This window comes from Nannospalax galili, unplaced genomic scaffold, assembly GCF_000622305.1.
Source record: "Nannospalax galili isolate Female #2095 unplaced genomic scaffold, S.galili_v1.0 scaffold54, whole genome shotgun sequence".
NCBI lineage: Eukaryota > Metazoa > Chordata > Mammalia > Rodentia > Spalacidae > Nannospalax > Nannospalax galili.
Window position 1 is genome coordinate 5,929,276 of NW_008341028.1, and position 6,725 is coordinate 5,936,000.

Sequence of the window (6,725 nt, forward strand, 5' to 3'; positions counted from 1 at the left end):
TAGGTGCTGGGGATCCAAACTCAGGTCCTCATGCTTGTACAGCAAGTACTTTACTGACTAAACCATCTCTTCAGCCCTCAAACACTGAAATCATTGCTATGTCTCTGAAGACTCTAACTGTAGGTTTCTCGCGTGTTACTTTTCCCTCGCAGTGTTTGACGAAGTTGTGATCCCTTTCTTTTTAATTGCTCTCAATCCTCTTTCAGTCTTTTCCAGAGCATCTGAGAAAGCAACAAAGCTGCTCTCTATTCTAAAAGACTCACTGAACAAAGAAATGCTTTTATACATTTTCAATTCCAATGAACTTTGCAAATAGGAGCTTGCGTATCTGCCACTGGATTCCCCTAGCATGTGACACTAGATATGGGTAGGAGACAGGGAGGAAGAGAGGCCATTGGGGAAAAAAAGGTCAAAGGGGAAAGCAGAGAAAATTAGTGGATATGATATTTCTGTAAGAAAAAGAACTGAGCTGCTTTCTTCAGATCAGCCTCTTCTTTGAAAAGTACCATAGTCCAGATCTTTAAAGGCCCTTATGGTCTGGGCTCCTACCCATCTTGCCAATCTCATGACTTACCCTTTTGAAACCTTGGCAGCACCGTTCAAAGAAAACGTAGACAAAGCAAAATAAACAAAATGATTTAAAAACTGTTATTATTTTGATACAGGATCTTACTATGTAGCCCTGATTGGCCTGGAACTCACTATGTAGACCACGCTAGCCTTCACCTCATAGAGATCTACCTGCCTCTACCTCCAGAGTGCTGGGATGATAGGTGTAAACTACCATGCCTGGCCCTTCTTGTTAAAGTAATTTATGCCTACACGGAAACATTTAAAGTTTTAAAATAAAATGAAAACAAGCATTTCTTTTCATAGAAATAACTGTATGTGTCTCCCTGCTTCAAATATCATTCAGCCACTGGTGTGGAGAGATGAGGTACCAGGCATCTATTGGTTTCTTCATTCTTCATCTACATCTATTCTTTTTTAAAAAAATGTTTTATTTATTTTTATGTTTATGAATGTATTGTCTGCATGTATGTAAGTGCACCCGTGTCGCGCAATGCCCGTGGAGGTCAGAAGAGGATGTCAGATCCCCTGGAACTGGAGTTACTGACAGTTATTACTGTCACATGGGTTCTGGGATTCGAAACCTGGTCCTCTGCAAGAACAGTCAGTGCTCTTAATTGTTGAGTCATCTTTCCAGCTCCATCTACATCTATTCTTACATAATCTTTGCAAAATTGTCTTTACATGTGTATGTGTGTTTACACATTGGTATACAAATGTATACTATAAATAAGGCTATCTAACTAGACTCCATACCATTGAATATCCTGTTCTGCACTTTACAAAGTATTATTGACTGATTAATATATCAGGCACATGCTTCATTCCTTTGAACTGCTGTATATAACTGACTATTGGAAAGCTGTGATACCATTTTTATAACCAGCTTTTTTTAGATTTTAATTGTTGTGAACCAGTGAGATGGCTCATTAGGTAAAGGCCCTTGCCACTAAGCCTGATGACCTCAGTTCAATCCCTAGGACTCACATTGTGAAAGGAGAGAAGAGACTCCCACAGTTGTCCTCTGGCTTCTACACATGTGCTGTGGTACTCAGGTGCCCACAACCACACACACACACACATACACACACACACACAAATAAATAAATATAAAAAAATTTTTAAAGGATTTTAATATTTACTTATTTTGATTTTTTTGAGACAGGGCTCACTATGTAGCCATGGCTGGCCTGGAACTCACTATGTAGACCAGACTGGCTTGGACCTCACAGGGATCTGCCTACCTCTGCCTCCCAGGTACTGAGATTATAGGCATGTGCCACCTATAATCTGGCCTGTTTGCCTGATTTTCAGTTATGTATGTATGTATCTGTGTGTGGGTATATGCATGCAGATACCTGCAGTGTCCAGAGGCATCAGATCCCCCTGGAGCAGGTGTTACTGGTGGTTGTTAGCCATCCTACATGGGTGCTTAGAACTGAACTCAGGTCCTCTGCATCTGTAACAGCCATCTCTCCTGCCCCACTTTTAATCCCATATACAACATAAAATTAAAAAAATAGCCAAAAGGCTAGAGACTGTGATGTTATACAGTGTCTGACTGATTAATGCGCTTTTCCGTGGATTCTCTTGTTATAACTTACAGCAATCTCATGAGGAATCTTGTCTTTCCTGGTCTTATAAATGAGGACCCAAGGATGAGAGGTCTTAGGAGACTTGCTCCTGGTCAGACTTGCTTCTTTATTAGCTGTTACAGAGTACTGGCCTGCAGATTTTCAGCTTCTTAATACTTTTTAAGTGGTTTGACATTGGAATGCCTGTCAGTGGGTCATTTGTTCTCTGTGCAGCCATAGCCCTTGGCAATCTTCACCAATGCTGACCAGAGCAGCTGTAACTCATTTTTATTTGCCCAGGTCCTAAAGGCATTTGAAATAGCAACCCCTGCCAAATCTTGTCCATTCTTCACCTTGCAGTTGTACAGTTGGTATCAATTCCTGATGCAGGCCCAGAAATGAACGATCCTTGTACTAGTCTTCCATGCCAGATGCCCTCCTCTGTTCTAGTAAAAGGTAGAAAAGGCCTTGAACTTTGAAGGTCAAGGAAAAGCCTTCTGCTGTCCTGCCAAGCCTAGAAGTCCTAGGTTCTCCTACCCACAGTGTTATTGTGAAGGTCAGAGCCAGAGTGCCCTTACCTGTCCTGTTACCTGTTCTAGAGGAGAGTATAAAATGAGGTAGGTGAGTAAAACAAGGCAGGTGAATTTCCCCTCCTCAGAGGGGCTGGCTTCCCTGTAGCCATTTGTTTTCTAAAAGGCCATGAGCCCTTTTGAGTAAGCATTTCCCTACCTAGGTCAGGCTCACAGGGCCCAATCTCAGCATCTCCCTTCCTAGGATGTACTTTTTGTTTTCTTTTTTTCTGAGATAGGGTCTCATTATATAAACCAGGTTGGCCTTCAACTCACTGTGTAACCCAGGCTGACTTCAAATTCCTGGTCCTCCTGCCTTCACCTTTTAAGTGCTGGAATTGCAGGCATGCACCTGTCTGGCTGATACTTTTTTTTTTCCCTATCTGAAAGTAAATATGTTGAGTGGCAGATACCGCTTTGAGCTCTGGGGATTCAGCAGTAGGTAAGACAGGTAAGGACCTGTCATCTTGGAGCTTACCTGCTATTAAGAAATCTCTTGGAGCGCATCTGCTATTAAGAGAGGCAGGCATTAATCAGGTAACAATGGAATGTGTAGAGCTCTGCTGCCCTTCTGACACATATCTAAGATCCCTAGCAGCAGGGAGAGCCTATGATTGCTACAAGCAGAATCATAATAACAGCAGTACCAGGCACTGTTAATATGCTTTACATATTAATTTGCTTAATCCTCATAACAACCCTATCAAGTAGCTAGTGTTATTACCATTCTCATTGTATAAAACTGGCGGTTTAGTTATAGCCCTGCCCTGAGAAGTCAGTACAAATTCTCAGGACTAGTGAACCTGATGCTTGTACTCTTAAGTGAACAGTAGAGTTTTCTACAGCCTATTGACTTTCAAGTGCTGCAACTGTGTAAGACTAAAACAGAAGAAACTGAGCTCACCTCTATCAAGTAAGATATAGGTTAGACACTAGGAAGAACTTGTTGGTAACAATGATAGGATATGAGAGAAAGGAATCACTTATCTGGGAAATTTCTTCCCTCCTGAATTTTCCATATTGTGTAAATAACACTTTAAAATAGAGGAATGCGTCCAGGAAAGCAAAAAACACTTCATGACTTGTATTCCTTTCCCCATCTTGGTAGGTCAGATGGAGAGTTGTAGAAAGTTAGGAACTGGATTTGGTTCTGCCAGTGGCAGTGTAGAGGTAAAACTGAGTGACTGTCAGGTCACCTCCCTCCCCAGGCATCAACATCCAGTGTGACTCAGGACTGGGAGATCTGTCTAGCTGTGGCATCCCTGCTGAGTTCAGCAGGGAAGCAGGTTACCCTGTCACTATTCCAGGCTACTCTGGGTGATGTGGGGCAGGGGTGAAGCTGGGAGGGATTACCTGCTATTTTAGATTAAAGCAGCTGCCATCCATATACCGTGCAGAAAACAGGGAAGGGAGGAACAGAAGGGCAATGAACTGTAGGTAGAGTGAGCTGAATAAGTGAAATGGCTGTCAGGTGTGAGCCCTTCACTGCCTTTCCCTCTCCCACTGTGATCAGCTCTAAGTTGTGGGCTAGAGGTTCAGAAGTCTCATGAAACCAACTTCTTGGGTGCCTTAGGATGGCCTAGCCTGCTCTCCTAAGGATTTTTTTTTTTGACCTAAGAAAATATATTCTATGTGTGAAATGCTTTAAAGTTTGCAAAGTATTTTTCTCCCTCAATTTCCATTTTGATTTTCACATCCATCTTACATATAGGTAGGACAGTGTTATCATCTCCACATTTACACTTAAATTATGTTTAGAATCACCAGGTAGCAAGTGGGGCCTAGTGCTGACTGAGGTCCTTCCTGATCTCTTAAGCCCCTTGCACTTTCTCTTGGTTTCCTCAGAGAGCCTTCTGATTCTTTCTACATCTTTCCCTTACCTGAGCCTAGAAGCCCTGAGCAGCTCTCTCTCCTACCCATTGCTTAGAAAAATATTTGAGAAGTTCCCCTAGCTGACCCTGGGGACCCATGGTGAGTCCATTCTGTGTCCCTAGTAGAAGGTCTACCCCCTCAGGCTTGGTCTGAGGCTCTGGGACCCAGAACTTGTACAATGCCCTATAAGCTTCTTAGAGGAGGCGGGTATTAGGCAGGATTGGATATTCTTCCCCTGACTTGCCCTTCATACTCGACCCTGCCTTGAATTAAGATTCTCAGGGGAGCTGGAGGCGGGAGAATGGGGTGTTCCTCATTGTTCAGCTTCAGACCCACTCTTTGAGACCCTGGATTCTGACAAGTTTCCAGAACTTCAAAGACACAGATGTTGAGGTCTGAAGGTAAATGATATGCTTAGGCAGGACGGTTCAGCTAGGGTGCCAACTCAGCTCTCCTCCACAGGCACTGGGGAAGCAGAGAGCCCCTCCAGAGTTTCTGTAGGAGGCGCAAGTGGACTTGCTGCAAAGTGCTGAGTTCAAGGCAAGGGGCAGGGTGGCTGGGGAGAGCTATGGAAAGATTAGAGTGGTCAAGGACAAAGAAGTTCACTTATCCCTACTCTCCTTGCTAGTTCTCCATTTGCTTTTAAAGAAGGGACATTTGTATTTCTAATTAGTGTAGTATACTAGCAAGACCAGGGGATTCATGGGCTCATGCCTGGGGCCCTCTGAGTCATGCAAAATGAAGTGAGTGCACCTCTTTTCTGGACCTTAGTGTCTTTGTGCCTTACAGGGGGAGTTGTACCAGAAGAACCCTATGTATTACCAGCTCACTTCTGATACATTACAAAATTATTATCCATTGCAAATTAAATCATTTCCAGTTATTGTTGTATAATATCTGTGAACATTGAGTAGAGATTTAATAAATGTTTGCCTGGGTTGGCTCTCGGTGCCCTTTATAAAATAAGCATTCTTTGAGGTCTTTCTCCTGCACGCTTGTGTAAAACTAACTCTATTAGCACTCGATTCTGTCTAATACTTCTCATGGACTTAATGTGTATTTAGCTTCTCAGAATTCCTATAACTTAAACATTGCTATTTATATGGGCAATATTATTATGATTAAATTTAGATGTGCTGGGATGTAGCTCAGTTGGTAGAATGCTTGCCTAGCATGCATCAAAGCTCTGGGTTCGACCCCAAATACCACACAAAGTAGGCATGGTGGCACTAGCCTATAATTCCAGCACTAGGGAAATGGAGGCAGAAGGAGAGAGTCAAGGTCATCCTTGGCTACATATTGTGTTTAAGGTCAGATTGGGTTACATGAGACTCTGTCTCGAAAAAAATTACATTTAAATATTACAACATGCATGTGATAAAAAGATCAAACTAATGGAATATATAATGAAAACTCTCTTGTGACCTTTGGCCCTCAGTTCCCCTTCCCTAGATATTGTTCAAGAGCTCACCTTTGTGTACCAATACATAGATTAACATACCCACATCAATGAGGCACTAAGGTGAGCCTGCTCAGGATGGCACAGCTGCTAGGCAACAGAGCCAGAAGTCCTGGCTTTGGCTCCACTTCTCATTTTCCTTTCACCACAGCATTCTCCTAGGAAGCACCATGACACTGACTTTTAAACTTTTCCCTCTCTAGATGAGACAGTATAATAATTTTGAAAGTCCAACACGTACATGGTGTTTCACTTAATGTCCCTGGCAGTGCCACTTACTGCTTCCTCTTGCTAGCTACAGCTTAAAATCATGCCTCCCCATCTCTCCTTCTTACCCTTGAGAAGCTGAGCTCAATGGCTGGGCCTCAGCTGTGGATGACTGAGCTACCAGTATCTTAAGGCTTGGACCTTAAGTCCAAGTGCTAGTAAGAACAATTGGGAAGAATCCACAGAGCACCCCGGACCTACTCAGGAACCTGGCTGCTGGCATGCACACACAGTATGAGTGCTCTCTGTTGAAACCAGGCATTGTACCCTGGAGCAGGGGACATGGGTAGTTAGCTCCTAAAGAAGCAACAGTCTCCCACCACAAAGCCCTCAGTGTGCTATTCTTGTATCTCTGGGATTTCATGTTACATTTTTCTAGATGAGAGAGTTCTGGATCCCAGATCTCTTAGAAGT